Source organism: Schistocerca serialis, chromosome 12 (assembly GCF_023864345.2).
Source record: "Schistocerca serialis cubense isolate TAMUIC-IGC-003099 chromosome 12, iqSchSeri2.2, whole genome shotgun sequence".
In the NCBI taxonomy this organism is placed as follows: domain Eukaryota; kingdom Metazoa; phylum Arthropoda; class Insecta; order Orthoptera; family Acrididae; genus Schistocerca; species Schistocerca serialis.
Window position 1 is genome coordinate 105,923,192 of NC_064649.1, and position 20,307 is coordinate 105,943,498.

At 38.3% G+C, this 20,307-nt stretch overlaps 2 long non-coding RNA genes across 2 annotated transcripts in view; one reads left to right on the plus strand and one right to left on the minus strand.

The window, feature by feature from the left end:
- Window positions 1-274: 274 nt before the first annotated feature.
- The window catches only part of LOC126428089 (uncharacterized), a 22,652-nt gene continuing 2,619 nt past the window's right edge, over window positions 275-20,307 (minus strand). Inside the window, exons 2-3 of the long non-coding RNA XR_007576776.1 lie at window positions 5,218-5,353; window positions 275-409 (exon numbers count right to left, since the gene is read on the minus strand). This is a non-coding gene — a long non-coding RNA (uncharacterized LOC126428089). The remainder of the gene's footprint in view (window positions 410-5,217; window positions 5,354-20,307) is intronic.
- On the plus strand, window positions 1,644-2,748 carry LOC126428088 (uncharacterized). The gene is made up of 3 exons (XR_007576775.1): window positions 1,644-1,763; window positions 1,872-2,252; window positions 2,343-2,748. It is a non-coding gene; the product is annotated as an uncharacterized LOC126428088 (long non-coding RNA).

Consider the following 20,307-nt stretch of genomic DNA (forward strand, 5'->3'; position numbering starts at 1 on the left):
TTGAGCACAGCAACAAGTAGGGACTTAGGCTGAATCGACACAGCTGACACTTAGTCTGGTGCGCTCGCCTCTGCTGTATTAGGACTTAGGTTTGGGAAGTTAGGGATGGCAACTGCATAGCCAGATAGACAATCATTGGAGACTGTATATAGAACCTTATTTAAATCACAAGTGCCAGGGGTACTTCCAGTATAATCGTTCTATACATCGAGTGTTCATATATGAAAGCTTCCCTAAGATCCTATCCGAGTTCCGTACTCTAGCTCACCTTGCAGCCTTCTCTACAACGGAGCAGTGAGGAGTTGGCGGCCCACACCACCGAGACCTCATGCCAAGTAAGTTCTCTGACGCGCACCAACGCAGTCCTTCCACTCCCTCTCAGGACCCGTCAGTAGGACACGACAATGTCCTATGTGGATAACAGGATTAGATTAGGAATATGCAAATTGCCAAAGTGGCATCACATCAAAAGAAAGACACTTTGCCATTATTATTATTCTGTTCTCACACAAAACAGTAGCAAAGTGATGTCTTCTAGTTACTGGTTTTTCAAACGCAAGGAGTCCAAAAGTCAAGTGGTTTACAAACAGGAGTACAATGCACCAATTTTAACATGTCGTTCTGAGAATACCAACATTGTTCTATAAAAAGAGGTTATCAGAAAGAGGTAGCAACAAAAATTGGTGTGCAGGGGTAGTAGCTAATATCCGACTCCATGCAGAAACAATGGTTTCACAAAGGTTGGGAATCACTGATACAAGATTAATGGAAGTGGTTAATGGTGATATGGGATAACTACATCATGACACCTTAAAATACTGTAATCCTGTGCCAATATCTGAAGTGCATGACGGGGGATGAAGACTCAGGTCAGAGGTGGGAACAGAAGTATGTTTACCAGCGTGGAGCCAGTTTTCCAAGCAGACTGAAGTTAGAGTATAGGGTAAAGCACCAAATTTGTGATCCAGAGTTATCACTAAGTGCTGTTCCGTGTCCATAGGTCAACAGTAAAACCACATTTGTATTATAAGTTATCTGGAGCAGAGAGTACTTAAATCAAAGAAAATTGTACAATAGGGACTAAACAGATAAGCCAATCCAACTGCTAAAATAGTAACTTCATATTTTAGAGGTTGGAGCATGCCATATTTGGCCATCCTGATTTATGTTAACCCTCATTACCCTAAATCAAGGTTCTGTCAAGGCCACAACCAACCACCTGTCCTATCCTAAAAGCATACTTATATATACATATTTATGTATATTTACAAACTACGTATTTCCATTGTATTATGGTGACAAATACCAGACAATTGTTAGATGATCCTTTGATGAATGAATGAATGAATAAATAAGTAAAATCTAAATAAGCATAGACATACAAGTGCTATCAATAACAAATATTGTGCAGTATCTTAAGCCTGTCTCACACGGAACAAGGTTCGCCGCAAGTTTGAGAGATGGCATGCATGCCTGCCGGCTTGCAGGGAAAGGAGCCGGCTATCTTCCATGCCGAAGCTCTCCCACGGTGCAAGATCGGCAGCTAGTTGTGTTAGGATCGGCTGCATATGATATCGAACGAAGATGGCTGCTTCAGGTACAGACGATGTTCAGAGCAAACTGGTGTTACTAGCTGTTTTGGTGCTAAACGATGCCGAAATGCATGCTAATGAGAGAAGAAGAAAGAAAGAATGGACAAAAAACTGGATTAAGAGGAGAAACGCTGGAAAAGGTGTACTCTACATGCTTCATAAAGAGTTGAGGTTAGTTCACGTAACACCTACTTTTGTTTGAAAAGTATCACCATTTCATTACTGTTTGACTTTATAAATATACCAATAATTACTGTTATATATGACGTTATCTTATAGGATAGAAGATCATACATCGTTTGCAAATTTTATACGAATGGATGTATTGGTATTTGAAGAACTTCTTTTGTATGGTTTCGCCTCCGATTCAGAAGAAACACAGTGATGCGTCAGGCAATTACGGCCCGGGAAAGATAAGTGCATTATTATTTGTTCAAAAGAGAAAGTTAATTTTTATTTATAATCCATTGTAATTTTACGATCAATCTGAGGCATGTTTAATATGCGTCTCTAGGCTTGCTGTCACACTCCGTTTCCTAGCGACCAGAAACACTTAAAGATTTGGCCTATTCTACACGAACAGCGAACAACACGCTCTCCCGAATGATACCAGAGACTTTGATGGCCATAGCAAGTGTGTTAGGAGATAATGTGATACAGGTAAGCCCAACATAAATGCTGTAGGCCTAAGTATTTGCTACAATTTTCTTCTTGGTATGGCATGACTGTGAAACAAAATGTAATTTGCAGTGTCCATGTGATCCTGCCAAGTGGAAACTAATAGAAGATGGGTTCCACAGCCTCTGGCAATTCCCGCATTGCATTTGAGCACTTGGTGGGAAACATGTCAAGTTTAGGCCTCTGCACTCTGATGGTTCATCATTCAGAAACTACAAAGGTCACGACAGCGTAGTTCTTTTAGCTCTAGTAGATGCTAATTATAAATTTTTGTTTGTGGACATCGGCAGAAATGGGAGAATGAATGATGGTGCAATATTCAGAGAGAGTGCCTTGTTCATTAAACTCATGGATGGTTTATTAAATTTGCCACCAAAGTGTCCACTTCCAGGTAGTGACATCTGTGTTCCCTACATGTTTGTGGTAGATGATGCTTTTGCGTAATGGAAAATTAAATGAAACCATATCCTGAACGTGACATGACACCTGAAAAAAGAATTTTTAACTACAGAATTTGTAGAGCACGTAGAGTTGTGGAAAATGCCTTTGGCATAATGTCAAACAAATTCAGAATTTTGCTGCAGACTATTCCACTATCTGTTTCCAAAGTAGAGCTGATTACATAAGTGTGTTGCTTGCTACATAATTTTGTACTTGCCTGAAATTCTCAAGGATATATCCTTCCAAATATAGATGAATTACCATGTATTCCTGGCATTGCCGCTCAAGGTGCAAATGATAGCGCAGCCAATGCAAGAGAAGTGAGACAACATCTGACATGGTATTTCAATACTGTTGGCAGAGTTCCATGGCAGGAAAGGTGTGTTCAGGAAGGCAACAGATAATGGTTTAGTATTTTTCTGAAACACTATCTTATCCATTCTTTCATTTTCAGTCCTTTGGCATACTGACAGTGATGTGTGTGTGATTATATATATCAAGCAATGATTGGAACCTGTGCAAGACCTTGCAAAAATCTGATCTTATTTTACATAACAGCTCCACAATTAATTACCTGGGACATGTACAGAGCCACTATTACGAAATAATATTTTTCTTCGATGGTTATGAAAAAGGTTTGAAAAGACCTACTAAACATTTATGTATCCCAAATTAACAGTCTTAGAAGATAATTTTGTGCTGACTGAATATTTGTGGTGAGAGAAATTACAAAAAGGGAAAACTGACTTGGTCATTTTCCCTGGAGGCCTAACATCCATCCTACAGCCACTAGATGTGCGTATAAATCGGCCATTCAAAGCTGCACTTAAACAGCGTACACACAATGGATGGCTGATGAAAACCCTAAGTTCACACCTAGTGGAAAAATCAAACGGCCGGATTTGTCCCAGATTTGTGAATGGGTGAACAGTACATGGGACTCCATTCTGCGACCATTGGTGGAAAAAATCCTTCAAACAATGTGTAATCACAAATTCACTGGATGGAACAGAGGAAGACGCTCTATGGGAAGATGGTGAAGACAACAATGTTTCTCCTGCTAGTGATGACGATGAAAGTGACGAATATAGTGGTAAGAGAGGAAACGTACCGGTATTGACTAAAATATCTTATTGCATATACCGTATTAACAAATTCTTAAACAAGACAATTCACATTTCTTTCTTGCTATTGTAGGTACGCATAGAGTCCCAGCTGGCAGTAATAATGTTCCCTGGCCGCCCACACGTCTAATGGGCCGCTGAATCGGCTGCGTTTTAACGATGTATCAACCTGTACAGCAGCGTTGCTTCAAACCAGTAGTTATTATACATACTTTTGAACACATCATAACGTCGGAACAATTTTTTTGTAAATAAAACAAATTAAAGCAAAAAATATTTTTTTTCCTCTTCCTCAAAATTGGGGTGCGCGGATTATTTGAGTATATACAGTATGTTTGATCAAACCCAGATACTAGAGGGCCTGCTTGTAAGTCAGCTGGTAGGATCTAGCATGTGTTACTTGGTCAACCAATACAGCACTATATTTGTCATCTACTCTGTCCTGCAGAATCCTAGTTGTTCACCCTTCATTGATCAGTCAATATGGAGTGTCAGGGTTAATTTTCGGGGACTGGGAAGGTGAATCTGTGACAAGTCTGTTCTGCAGGGAATGCCCAACACTCTTCTCCTTCCAGCACCACAGTGAAGTACTGGAACAGTGGGGGTCCTGGGTAGGGGGGTTTCTTGTCTTTGGGGTCTCTCATCTTTTCTTCTTCAACTCCAACACTCCGAACCTTCTATTTCATTTCTTACTTCTCATTAGAATACCAAGCTGACTGAATAACATAATTTATAATGGTGATCTATAAAAGAAAATATGGATTTATAGATTGATAACAACTCAACATAATGAAACACCGATTGCAAAATGTAACGCGAGTCACCGTGGAATCTCCCAGACATACGAGCAATAACAGGAGTAAAAGATATTATAGAATGGGTTAAGACTATAAAATGGCAGTGGGCAGGACATACTAACCAAACGAAGGATGGAAGATGGACAAAATCAGTTTTAGAGTGGAGTCCCAGAGATAAACGAAGATCACCAGGGGGGACCACCTGATCGCTGGGATAAGGAATTCGAGGAAGTTGCAGGCTTCAATTGGCAGAAGACAGCAGTGGACAGAGATGCATGGATACACCTCTTAAAAATGTATCTAGTAACTTAGAAAGGCTACATCTTGTATAGATTGAATTAGCTGAACAATAAATAAATAAAAATCATTACAAAGGTATGTAACTTATTGGATACTTCTGTTTTAATAATACTAAGTTACTGTGTAGCTCTCCAATGTATGAATGCTTCCGACACAATACATAAATAAAAATGCTGGCAGCTGAGATGGTGCACTGATTACTCAGGTTACAAACTGAACAGTCTACTCACCACTGTGGCAGACTTGACAGGTGTCGGGCAGCCGATGGGGTTGTGTGTACAGTACCTGAGGCGTGTCACAGTGGAGCAACACCTTATCACGGCAGCTGACGCTTCTGCTGAGAATGAGATTCGTGCAGCTCAGCGAAGGCGAAGCCTCAGAGTTGTAGATGTCAAATCGTGGCAGAAGCAGTTGAGACCACCTGCAGAAAATGATACCACGTACTACCCAGGAAGTTTTATGGGGACAAGATATGGAAAATTTAAGAAGGGCGATAAATTTTAATATCTTGGCGAGGTAACACAGGAGAACGGTTGGAACAGAGGCTAATAAATTCAGGTCAAGGATTATGGAAATGAACCTTAGTGAACTAAATACATGTTCAATAAGAGAGCTAACTTGTTTCAAGCAAAGTTACAACACAGTGTTAAAGTAATTAGTCAAAATATCAATGTGCAGACAAATGCTTCGATCAGACTACAAAGAGAGACAAAACACTGTACAGAAGAAGGAAGAACTTAAGAAAAATATTGACAAACATAAAATAATTGTGGATAATACAGCAACAGGAGTAATGAAGATCTGCACTACAAAACTGAATAACTAAATTTAAGGATGACAAAACTTACGAGGGAAGGCCACAACATTGTAATTACAATTTTACTTTTAACTTTTTACGCCGTTAGTAGGTCATTAAAAACAACATAATGTCGAAGTAGTACAGTGCACTACTCTGACTATTCTGAGAAAATCGCAAGAAAGATTTTACACATCTATTATGTACTTTATGTATATGTGTGAAGGTACCGGCCGTAGGTCACCTGTGTGGTCACATGCTTAGTGTTGCCACTTAGCAAGAGGGTCAGGGATGAGCAAACAGTTCGAACCCCCCCCCCCCCCAATTAATTTTAATCTTGTTTCACCAATGGTCTGTTTATTTAATTTATATTACATCTGAGAGGTAATATAATGAAAAAAATGCATTTTCATGAAGTAGTTGTGAATTGCACATGTTACTTGACTGTTCACTATTTTTAATTAAATTTTCAGGCTTGGAAATCCCAAGTCAAACCTCAATAAATAATGGTGCGGGGTCATTCCACATCAAATCACGCAGGTCATGTCACCCATAATCTCAGATTTTTCTGAAACTTTGCACATTTTCTTACCCTTATAACATAAGAACTTGTACAAAATCTTTTTGCTCTCTGACAAACTTTTCTTTAGTATCAAATTTTAAATGCAGTGATATTCTCTGGGCTCTGCAAGAGTGTCAGTGCAAAAGGGTACTTTTTTGATAAATGCACGTAACTCAGGCGTTTATGAAGCTTTTCATTTGGAATTTTTTTTGTAAGTTAAGAGAAGCACATATTTAACAGACATGTAATTATTTAAGCAATAAAGTTACAAAGAACAACACAAAAAATTAATGTGTGTTACTTTCCAATTTCCGGAAAAAGTACACACACACCGAAAAATGCCTATATCACATTTCTCCAACCTACTGGGCACTCAAAATTGGTCTTAGATAATTCCCAAGACTACGTAATAAAATAAAATTAGTAATGGGTCTTCTATTAATGGACACACAAATAAATCTGAAATCACACGACAAACAATGGAAAATCCAGGATGGTATGATTGTGTGAATCTTTTTATTGTGCCTATCGCAACTCAGCATCTCCGCTATATATTGAAATCACACTTCATTGTGTAGTGATGGAAAAAAAAATCTAGGAAAAATCATCCATACCTGACACCCACTGCTTCAGATTTTCATGAAAGTTTTTCTACTTGTTACTTTCTGCATGGCAAAATGCAAAATTTTTCCACCATGTAGTTTGAGGGGAGAAAAAGGAAATTTTTTACAAATGTAAATGCCAAAACAGAAGCTTGTCATTTGGATTTCATTACTTCAGACAAAAATAATACTAACAGGAAGTATCTTGTTTCCAACACAACACTGTCATATTTCCTAATATGTCACAGAAGGGATGTATCTTTATTGGAAAAAAATTAATAACTATTCTTGACTTCGGGGAACGTAGCAAATTAACTTAAGGTGTTGTGGTCCAAGCAATGATTTTTAAATACATAAAACACTGACAGCTGATACAAGATTTATTTTTATCGAAACTGATATTTTTTAAAAAAGAAGCAGCAGCCTGAGTTTTGATATATACTGGACATTTTACATGTATCACATCATTGCTCAGAAGACCATTCAAATCTAATTGTGTACGCTGACAACCTGTAGTAAAGCTGTCTCATGAAGGTACAGAGCCAAAAGTTACAACTTCATTTGAGACATTTTCATTACACGGGTTAACTTTATTTGGGGTGTCAAATTAACATCTTTAAACAACAATTATTCTAGCCACACTAATGTTAATTTAAAATGTACATGTTCAGCAGTGAAGATCCCTGAGACTATCAATGAAACTTCTTAAGAGCATCTCTGTTTTTAATCCACTGTGACAATTTATATTCTGTTAGCTTCATATCTTTATCATTGACATAATATATTCTGCCTAATGTTGATTTAGGTACACCAACAGCATGTAAAATATTTCCCAAAGGCACAAGAGTCTTCCTTCTCAGGCCAAAAGAACACTGTTGATCCAGGTGGATTGAGAAAAAGCAGTTTAACATAATCTCCTTTGTCACAGACATTTCTGATGAAGGGAAAGTACCGCCTGTCATCATATACAGCTAGTACAAAAGAATTTTGTTGAGGGCGAGTGCATGTCCATTGTGGAGCATTTTCACTGAATGCACAAAAAAGCCAAGGGAGGTTTTTCGGAAGAAGTTACTCTTCTAACCTCTACAGAATCACAAGGAAGTGGTTTGTAATGGTGAAAATTCCTGGTACCAGGTATTGTGCAGGTTGTAGAAAATCTCTTCGGTGCTCTTGTGTAGGAAATCTTTCTCTAAGAAATGAAAAAAACATCTTTCAATATTAGCTTAGCAGAAATCGCAAACACCACATGCAGTTTTTATTTGCGCATCATCTTCTAGTTGAAGGCTAGTTGTTCTCAATATACATTCTATAGTTCCTCCCACACCATCGCACACAGATTTACCAAGTCTAGTAGTAAAAAAGGAATGCTCAGCATCAATAAAAAAATTGTTTTTATGCTCACACAAATTTTTAAAGCTTTTTCTATACTTATATTGAGCAGCACATCCATCAATTAAAGAAAGGACTTTCTTCACTTGTGGGTAATGCACTTCCAGCCACTTACCCATTTCTTTTTGGACAGTTTTTATAAATCCTACATCATGTTCCATATCATCACCTATAATGCAGCAGTTCATTATTACCAATTGACTTTCTTCATTTACCACATATACACACATGGGATGGATTGTACAGCTGCTTCTTGTCCAGTGGTAACTCTGAATTTCATTCTGAATTACAAAACTGTAGTTTTCAGCAAAGTTCAGTAACAATTGCTTTTTCTGGGGTAAGATAAGATTTTCTTTCAATTTATTCAATGATTTTGACAGACAGGTATAAATGAGTGTGGTTTAAGTGCCAGTAATTTTGTTAGCAACAAGTTATGTATTCACCAACAATTGCCGGCCACTTTACCAATTCTGCCCGATAATGTGTGTTTATCCATTGGCTGAATTCAGCTTCATCATCAGCACCTTTGTAAGCTAATTTCTGTTTTAGTAATTCCGACAGTTTGCCATTGCTGGGACAATTATCACAGTGATTAAGCACGCAGTCATAGTTTTCAGTCACATACAAGAAATTTTATAAGTTCTTTGTATGTTTCTTGAGTGTGTTCCGCATCCAAAAGCAGTTTTACATTTTGGTGGATAAAACAAACACACACACACACACACACACACACACACACACACACACACACACACACACACACACACACACTGAATGAGTGTTAGCAGCACCAGCTTATAAATAAATAGACTGCTACAGTCTTAGCAAACAACATTTAGAAAGACCACTGTTAATGTTTGGATTCTGCCATTTAAAACATCAGTACAGTTCACTTTAAGTTACAAAGGATAAGTGATTTTTGCATACACAGAGTCTTCTGAATGCCAACTCTGTCTTTTCTTCTTGGTAACATTCGAGTATGTTCATCATTTTGGCAGAAATCAGACAATCTTCATTAATTCATCAGCAATAACTTTCCCCCTTTTCTGTTTAGGAATTGAAAAAATACCCATTTCTGTTTTCAGTTTCCTTGCTTGTCGAACCACATAATCACTAACATTGAATTATGAAATTACATTTTCTTTTCACCAAACGGGTAGAGCTAAAGTTAAAATTTGAATTTTTGCAGGTACTCTTACACTAGCCACCTTTTCATTCATTAACAATATCATAGCATCAAAATCTTTGGCTTTCTTAACAATTTCATCATCAAATTTTTCTTCTCTATGGTCAGAATCTTCAATACTGCAATCTAATGCCCGGCACACTTTTCTTTCCAAAACATGCTTCACTTTTTCTACCTTCTTTTTGCCACATGAAGCCTTTCTGTGATTTTGAATGCGCCAAATCATGTGAAGTTTTATTTGCAACCTCAATACTTTCATATTTTAGTACTGACTTGTGACATGTCACCTCCCTGCCACTTTCATTTCAATCACTGATGGCAGATTTCTGTTCACAAATCTTACTTGTTGTGCACAATTTTTGGACTGGTTTTACATAGAATCTTTTAGCACTTAATGTTTTAGGCAAAGACAAGGAAACTGACTTCAAAGTATTTTAGTTGTTTGTTTGTGTTTTTTGAAAGTTTCACAAGTGTTTGGTTGACTCAAAAACTTTTAAGTAATATCTGTGATATCCACATATGGTGGCACTTTCTCGATTTTATGCAAAGCTTATATTGGATTGCAGCAATATCAAATCTCATTGGTCTTCACAGAGTTGTTCTATTTTTTGTAGGGCTGGTACATGCACTGCCGGATTAAGTAAGCACAGGACCCGTAGCAAATTCTGACAAGAGGCCCTTGATTTGTTTAGGTGGTACAGTTTGGGATATAAAATAAAACTTTATCATTACAAATAAACTTTTCTGGATTTAATTTCGGAAAATTTAGAAATTATACAAGTTAGATCAATGTCCGAGCAAATCATATTCAATGTTCATTATACTGAGGTCATTTAGCCATTACTGTCCCATCATATTTCCAAATTCATTTTTAATGCACTTTAGCGTTGAAAAAGAATGCTTTCCACTGTGGTTGGTGATCATTAAAGATAAGTAAATGCGAAAGGCTATTTTTACATTTGGAAAGGGCTATTTTTACATTTGGAAAAAACGGTCCTAACAAATTTTCCAATAAAAATGTATAAATTTTTAATTCCAAAGCTTCGTTCTTTTTTCTGTGAATGCAGCAGAGATATTAGTTTTCAGCAGCTCTGTGAACTGTACTAGTTCATCACCTAGCTACTCTTCTAAATCATCTGGCTAAGCATTCACAATATTAGGAGTGCTTTTCAAGATCCCTTCTGCTGTAAGGAATTTAAAGTCCCGTTACATTCCAAAAAACATTAGTCAGATGATGGTATTTTTCCAAGCATTTAGCTAATGCAATCAATACATTGTCATTTATCACAATAAACACCTAAAACTCAAAATGTTATCCAGGTGTTTGATTTTTCTACAACTTCATCGAGTGTAATTGATCCCACTTAAATGGTTGTTCTTTGTTTTTTGCTTGTGTCATCTTGGAGTTTGTAGCTGATATTCTTCACAGCTAGTCAGGGATTTGGCTTTTGCCTCAACTTCTGAAAAAGTGAACTTCATTTCTTGGATATATTCACGTAAGGATTTATGAAGTGCATATCTACATCTACATCCACACTCCACAAGCCACCTGACGGTGGTTCTCCCTTCTATTCTAGTCTCGTATTGCTCATGGAAAGAAGGATTGTCGGTATGCCTCTGTGTGGGCTCTAATCTCTCTGATTTTATCCTCACGGTCTCTTCGCGAGATATACGTAGGAGGAAGCAATATACTGCTTGACTCTTCGGTGAAGGTATGTTCTCGAAACTGACAAAAGCCCGTACCGAGCTACTGAGCGTCTCTCCTGCAGTCTTCCACTGGAGTTTATCTATCATCTCCGTAACGCTTTCGCCATTACTAAATGATCCTGTAACAAAGCGCGCTGCTCTCCGTTGGATCTTCTCTATATCTTCTATCAACCCTATCTGGTACGGACCCCACACTGCTGAGCAGTACTCAAGCAGTGGGCGAACAAGCGTACTGTAACCTACTTCCTTTGTTTTCGGATTGAATTTCCTTAGGATTCTTCCAATGAATCTCAGTCTGGCATCTACTTTACCGACGATCAACATTATATGATCATTCCATTTTAAATCACTCCTAATGCGTACTCCCAGATAATTTATGGTATTAACTGCTTCCAGTTGCTGACCTGCTATTTTGTAGCTAAATGATAAAGGGTCTATCTTTCTGTGTATTCACAGCACATTACACTTTTCTACATTGAGATTCAATTGCCATTCCCTGCACCATGCGTCAATTCGCTGCAGATCCTCCTGCATTTCAGTACAATTTTCCATTGTTACAACCTCTCGATACAGCACAGCATCATCTGCAAAAAGCCTCAGTGAACTTCCGGTGTCATCCACAAGGTCATTTATGTATATTGTGAATAGCAATGGTCCTATGACGCTCCCCTGCGGCACACCTGAAATCACTCTTACTTCGGAAGACTTCTCTCCATTGAGAATGACATGTTGCGTTCTGTTATCTAGGAGCTATTCAATCCAATCATACAATGGGTCTCATAGTCCATATGCTCTTACTTTTCACTAAACGACTGTGGGGAACTGTATCGAACGCCTTGTGGAAGTCAAGAAACACGGCATCTACCTGTGAACCCGTGTCAATGGCCCTCTGAATCTCGTGGACGAATAGCGCGAGCTGGGTTTCACACGACCGTCTTTTTCGAAACCGATGTTTCCTACAGAGTAGATTTCTAGTCTCCTGAAAAGTCATTATACTCGAACATATTATGCGTTCCAAAATTCTACAACTGATCGACGTTAGGGATATAGGTCTATAGTTTTGCACATCTGTTCGACGTCCCTTCTTGAAAATGGGGATGACCTGTGCCCTTTTCCAATCCTTTGGAATGCTATGCCCTTCTAGAGACCTACGGTACACTGCTGCAAGAAGGGGGGCAAGTTCCTTTGCGTACTCTGTGTAAATTCGAACTGGTATCCCATCAGGTCCAGAGGCCTTTCTTCTTTTGAGCGATTTTAATTGTTTCTCTATCCCTCTGTCGTCTATTTCGATATCTACCATTTTGTCATCTGTGCGACAATCTAGAGAAGGAACTACAGTGCAGTCTTCCTCTGTGAAACAACTTAAGAAAAAGACATTTAGTGTTTCGGCCTTTAGTCTGTCATCCTTTGTTTCAGTACCATTTTGGTCACAGAGTGTCTGGACATTTTGTTTTGATCCACCTACCGCTTTGACGTAAGACCAAAATTTTTTACGATTTTCTGCCAAGTCAGTACATAGAACTTTACTTTCAAATTCATTGAACGCCTCTCGCATAGCTCTCCTCACACTACATTTCGCTTCGGGTAATTTTTGTTTGTCTGCAAGGCTTTGGCTATGTTTATGTTTGCTGTGAAGTTCCCTTTGCTTCCGCAGCAGTTTTCTAACTCTATTGTACCATGGTGGCTCTTTTCCATCTCTTACGATCTTGCTTGGCACATACTCATCTAACGCATAATGTACGATGGTTTTGAATTTTGTTCACTGATCCTCAACACTATCTGTACTTGAGACAAAACTTTTGTGTTGAGCCAACAGGTACTCTGAAATCTGCTTTTTGTCACTTTTTCTAAACAGAAAACTCTTCATACCCGGTACTCGGACCCTGGTCAGAAGATTGCAGCGAAATGCTAGTTGCTTGCGACCATTCTAGGATTCTGTTCCATGCAACACACATTATTCCCCTTTTCAAGTTACTCAGCTTCAAAACCAGTCCGTAAGCCTGACTGCGACACACTACCTTTTTATGCATATTAGTAGGTATGTCATTCAAAACTTGTTTGATCGTATGAAAACCAAATAAAAGTGTCACTGTAGCATCAGCTCTGGCCACCCACCTAGTGTCCAATAATCTTTTCAAAATCTGAATTTTAGTACTATCACTTTTCAGTGCTTTCAAAAGAAGGCCCCTTCGATAGGTAGAAGCAGAAAAAAATGTGAAGAGACCTTCAAGGGAATCAAAGGAAAAGGATACTTCTGTACAACATTCTGCAACATGATTGGTGACCAAATTTAGCAAATCTGAAAAACAGGGAATATATTGAGTATTTATTTATATCTTTAATTTGGGCTTCTAAGCCAGTATACCTGCCACTTATGTTACTGGCATTGTCATAGCTTTGCCTATGACAATCTCCGACATTAATGCTGTGTTCTGTTACAACAGATAGTAAGCTTTGGGAGAGATGTTCAGCAGTATCACCTTCCATACATAAAAGCTTCACATATCTTTCCACTGGTCCGAACGGTAGGACGCAGAGTCAGTTGATCTATGTGAGGTGTATCAGAAGTAGAACCCAATGAGACACAATTGTATTTGAATTTCACAAATAATATGATCCAGTATGGCTATCTAATTAGATAGAAAAATTCCACGCACATTGTTTTTGACAAATATGACTTATGTCCCTTTCTTTTATTTGCATAGATATGTATACGTTGGGCCAGAAACATGTTAAATTTGGCTAGTAATTCTAATAACACTAAATAATTTCCACTGTGGGTGAACCAATAACTCCATCACTACTTCAAAATGATAGCACTCTTTCACCTAAACAACATATAATTGAAACAATTCGTTCTAAGAGCTTTTTTAAATAAATAAATAACAGGGAACTAATCAATTTTCTGTGCGAACTGCTTTCATCATGTCTCTTCCAGTCATCTAATTGGTCTTTCATAATGCGTGGCAAGCCATTAGAATCTGCCACTTTGCAAACAAAACAGGTCGCCCTTTGCTTTCTGAATAGCACAACCAATCTCTCATGTAAGTTTTATTCGATAGTTTTTTATGCTTATATGTGAAAAACGACTTTCTGCAGGACCTTGGCTTATTTTCTTTTGTATTCTGACGAATTTTATGTAGTACAACTATCATCCTCACAATCAGGTACAGCTTTTGTATTTTGTACTTCATTTTATGTATCTTTGGCAAAATCATTCTGAACATTAAAAAACCCAGTTTAAGCATTTCAGATACAAAAGAATGTGTCTTTCTCTCCTTTGCATTTCTTGCTTTACACTTTGCACTTTCAGAAGTGTAGTGGTATCCAGTATCTCTGTCTGCTGCTCATGGTGGTTAGCTCGATCTGTGTAGAAGCGAAAATAAATTACATAATAAAATGGAACACTACTATTTAATTGCTTTATTACAGCTTCCCACCTATCGAGATTTATTGACTGTCCATAAAAATTGTGCAGGGAGAAGAAGAAAACGGAGTTGAGAGTGAGCTCTCAGCTGTTGTCTACCCATCAATACAAACTCAGGCACATCTTTAAATTATTCGTAATTAGTGCTCTCAACAAAACATCATCCACTTGGCTTCATGTTTTATATTTAATAAGGTAAGCATGCTGGTAAAATTTTGTGTCCCACAAACGACGTAGCTTGGGAATGTGGGCCATATAGTGAACTACGCTGTTAAGACGCAACTATTCTCGTGCGCACTGGTTGTTCATCACTCGCTTTGCTACACTGCAGCTATTTTAAGCCTAAGCACAAAGTACATACGTAACCTCAACTTACGAGGTACCCACGAGCTACAGTTTCTGGATTCAAATGGAAAGACGGTCAAATTGAAACGGTTGAATGTAAAATAGCGAGAGCTAGTAGACATGACTGACTAAAATCATTTTCCGGCTATTTCACATGCAAATGGAAGTGTATGGGTTTTTCTTTGCGATTTATATATTTCAGTTTTGTTGCAGATATCACAGACAACTTTTCAAATGAAGGGTGGTAATGGCAATGGACACTAAAATGAAGTAAGTGGTAAAGACTGTTCAGAAGATTTAAAATCATCAGCAATAGCTCGAGTGATAGCGAAGGAGTATTTACATGGAGTAGTTAAAATTGCCAGTGTTTTGAACAGATCTTTACAATGAGTTCAACCAGTATTTTTAATTAATACTCTTATGGCCCTTTTCTGGAGTTTCAAAATTGTGGCCACATTTTGTGTGTTTGTTCCTCAAAAAAGAATGCCATAGCTAAGAATTGAGTGTAGATATTAATAATATGTAACTAAAAGGCACTGCATGTTACACACTGATGGGTTTCTATGGGCATAACAAGCTGATGACATTCTGTTTCCAAGTACCTTTGTGTGTTCACACAACTTCAACTGAGAATCAATATTCATTACAGTCTATAAAGGTGCCAACTACATTTAATTTAGCATTGTAATTTTTCCTCTTCAAACTGAAATTCATGGCATTAGTTTTCTTTATGTTCAGTGTCATTTTATTGCTTATTGACCAATCATAAACTTCCTTGGGAGTATCATTTGCTTTCTCTGCAAGGAGTTATCTTGTTTTCTCAGTGACTATAATATTGCTGTCATAAGCGAGGAGAATTTTTTCACCATGAGTAACACTACTGGCAAAGTCATTGATGTATATCAGGAACAGTGTTGGTCCTAAAGTGCTACCTTGCGGAACACCTATATTAATGTATTTTGGTTCTGATAAGTGTTTTAGTAAATGTTTAGATCTATTTTACGTGTGTGTTATCGCTACTCTTTGTACCCTATCTGCTAGGTAGGATCAAAACCAGTCATTAGTTTATTGCTAATGCTTCTAATTTATTTAATAGAATCTTGTGGTCAACTGTACCAAAAGCCTTAGAAAGCTACAAAAATATGCCTGTGACACTCATCTTTATCAAGAGCATCAAGTACAACTTTTGTGAATTCTACTATGGTTTACTCCCTATTTTTTTGCCACTTCAGAAAAACTGATTCAATTAAAAAACTGAAAATCGCATCCAACTCCGTGCATTAGTTTTTGCATGATGCGCATACAGAAATATACACAAAAATTTTAAAAATAACTTTTTTCGCTTTTGAAAGCTGCTATAAAAACACCCTCATATTCAGTTTTCTTAAATATCTCCTACATACAGACATCTCCAAGTTCCAATTTTACTATATGTGTAAATTCACAATGCAGTGGAAAATACTGAGCGTATCATTAAAAGAGTACCGGCTTATATGCAGCAAAGCTATGTCCAAAATTGAATGATTTTTGCTGCCAATGTCTTAAGTAACGGGTGGACGTCACTCCTGATCACCATCCTTTGAAAAATGGTCAGAGGTAGCGTTAAGGAAACACTTCCTTTGAATTATTAAGCACACAATATTAATGTGAAGCACAGATTCAAGACTTACACCATTCTTCAACACTACGAATTTGTAAATTGAAAATTGTTAACCTGTTATTAAAATAATTGTTTAACCAATTAGCTGTGTTCCTGCTTCACGCTTTACCATTAAGAGGATACAGTGGGGTGGGGTACTGCAACATGCTAATGCTTAAAATGTACATCACAGATGGTCAAAGCTATGCACTATCAAAATTATTGCTCAAATTTGGATGCAAAATCGATTGCAAGGTTGTTATTTCACCAGTGTTCTGTTTTCCTCTTGAAAATAAGTCTTCAAGTTGATGATGTTCCATTGTGGTATTGAAAACTCAGTATATACCACTACCAAGGGTACAAATTCTGAGCACTAATGTCTACTGTATTCGAAATCATCCAAATAAAAACCGCAGTGTTTCATTACGATATCAAACACAAATATTTGATTCCTACATAATTACATACCGAGAACCAACATACTTTTTTATTGTTTAAACTTCTGGGTATATATGAACAAACAACGACCTGACTTTACCTTACACTTCAGTCAGCAACTTTGGAATCACTATATAAAACAGATGTCACCCACTTAATAATTTACTTTGTAAAAGAAGTTGACGATTGGCCTCCAAGCACCAATTGTTAGATATCTGTACCTCTCAGGACTTGTGTTGCCTGCCCTTTTTCTGAATCGCTGTTGCCAACGTCAACCCTCCCATGCTTCTACAGTTCTAATTGTTGTGCTGTGTGGCACTGGTTGCATGCAAGGGGTTTGTTGCATGAACTAAATGTCACTAAGAAGCTATTGCCGACTATCGAGGTTAGCTCCGACTCACCAATTACTCTGTTTTCATCGTGACGTCTGAAACATTATTAATTAGTTGGCAGGATGTTGCAAAGTTAACCAACTGGTGAGATAATTCACCTTTTTCACTATTCAATCTGCAACAAATAAGTGCTATACTTGAAATGCTTATTAAAAAAAAATTACTCTTAACTTTACAAGAGTTTTCGCACATTTTCCATTGCAATTAACTGAGCACTTATTCACTTACAACATACGTGGGTTGGAACTTTAATAGTGTCAACTATTTATTTACAGCTTCTACAAAATAGATCCATGTTTCAAAGTTTTGCTGGAGTGAGGAGGATTTCATGAACGATGGATCTCATTTCAGGAGCTACAATGGGGCTGCCGCGATGTCCACCAAGAGCGTCTTTCTGCCGTCCACCTAACCTTCGTAACCTCTTGGTTCATCCCTATGAAATCCCCAAACCACCTTCCCTACCATCTGGCTCCTACCTTGTAACCAGCCCCAGTGTAAAACCTGTCCCATGCACCCTCCCACCACCACCTACTCCAGTCCTGTAACCTGGAAGGTGTACACGATCAAAGGCAGAGCCACGTGTGAAAGCACCCACGTGATTTACCAACTGACCTGCCTACACTGTGAAGCTTTCTATGTGGGAATGACCAGCAACAAACTGTCCATTTGCATGAATGGACACAGGCAGACAGTGTTTGTTGGTAATGAGGATCACCCTGTGGCTAAACATGCCTCGGTGCATGGCCAGCACATCTTGGCACAGTGTTACACCGTCCGGGTTATCTGGATACTTCCCACTGATACCAACCTATCAGAACTCCGGAGATGGGAACTTGCCCTTCAATATATCCTTTCTTCCCACTACCCACCATGCCTCAACCTCCGCTAATTTCAAGTTGCCGCCCCTCGTACATCACTTGTAATTCAACAACATCTTTGCCTCTGTACTTCCACCTCGACTGACATCTCTGCCCAACAAATTTGTCTTTACATATGTCTGCCTGTGCCTGTATACGTGCAGATGTATGTGTGTGTGTGTGTGTGTGGGGGGGGGGGGGGGGGGGGGGCGCGTGTATACCTGTCCCTTTTTCCCCCTAAGGTAAGTCCTTCTGCTCCCGGGATTGGAATGACTCCTTACCCTCTCCCTTAAAACCCACATCCGCTTGTCTTTCCCTCTTTCCTGATGAAGCAACCGTGGGTTACGAAAGCTTGAAATTTATGTTTGTGTGTTTTTTGTCTCTAACAACATGCCAACGCCTTCGTTTGGTAAATTACAGCATCATATATATTCTCTAATAAATGAAGATTGATGTTTTGAACTGTGTAGACAACCCTTTTTCCATGCTTTCACTTCTCGGCAATGTGGAAAGTTAACCATACAAAGTTTGTGAAGAACATCCATTATGCATACTGCTATGGCCATCAACATGATTTATCATTGCTAGTTAATTACTTTAAAATCAAATATGGTATTTCAAGACCTGACGTCCATGATTCGGTATAGGTGTAAGCAAAGTTCACGTCCCATATAGTGTGAACACAGCACCAAATCAACCCTAATACATTACAAAAATGGTACCATCAAAGTATCCTAACACTAGAATAAAAAAGTAGGCCTATTTAATTTCAAAGTGGCAGAATGTAGACTTAGAGAAAGCTTTTGACAATGTTGACCGAATACTCTCTTTCAAATTCTGAAGGTGGCAGGGGTAAAATACAGGGAGCGAAAGGCTATTTACAATTTGTACAGAAACCAGAAGGCGGTTCTAAGAGTCGAGGGACATGAAAGGGAAACAGCGGTTGGGAAGGGAGTGAGACAGGGTTGCAGCCTCTCCCCGATGTTATTCAATCTGTATATTGAGCAAGCAGTGAAGGAAACAAAAGAAAAATTCGGAGTAGGTATTAAACTCCATGGAGAAGAAATAAAAACTTTGAGGTTCGCCGATGACATTGTAATTCTGTCATAGGCAGCAAAGGACTTGGAAGAGCAGTTGAACGGAATGGATAGTGTCTTAAAAGGAGAATATAAGATTAACAACAAAAGCAAACCGAGGATAATGGAATGTAATCGAATTAAGTCGGGTGATACTGCGGGAATTAAATTAGGAAATGAGACACTTAAAGTAGTAAAGGAGTTTTGATATTTGGGGAGCAAAATAACTGATGATGGTCGAAGTAGAGAGGATATAAAATGTAGGCTGGCAATGGCAAGGAAAGCGTTTCTGAAGAGAAATTTGTTAACATCGAGTATAGATTTAAGTGTCAGGAAGTCCTTTCTGAAAGTATTTGTATGGAGTGTAGCCATGTACGGAAGTGAAACATGGACGATAAACAGTTTAGACAAGAAGAGAATAGAAGCTTTCGAAATGTGGTGCTACAGAAGAATGCTGAAGATTAGATGGGTTGATCACATAACTAATGAGGAGGTATTGAACAGAATTGGGGAGAAGAGAAGTTTGTGGCACAACTTGACTAGAAGAAGGGATCGATTGGTAGGACATGTACTGAGGCATCAAGGGATCACCAATTTAGTATTGGAGGGCAGCGTGGAGGGTAAAAATCGTAGAGGGAGACCAAGAGATGAATACACTAAACAGATTCAGAAGGATGTAGGTTGCAGTAGGTGCTGGGAGATAATGAAGCTTGCACAGGATAGAGTAGCATGGAGAGCTGCATCAAACCAGTCTCAGGACTGAAGACCACAACAACAAAATGGTAGAATGACTTGCCTTCATGAGGTAAAATTCCAAGTGCTATCAACAGCCACAATTAAAAGTACAAAAAACTTATGTGGATTTTAGAAATGTAAGTTCCTGCCTCAGGCGGGAAAGAGGGTCAGCTAACTCAGAGACCAGGGTGAGAGAGAGAGAGAGAGAGAGAGAGAGAGAGAGA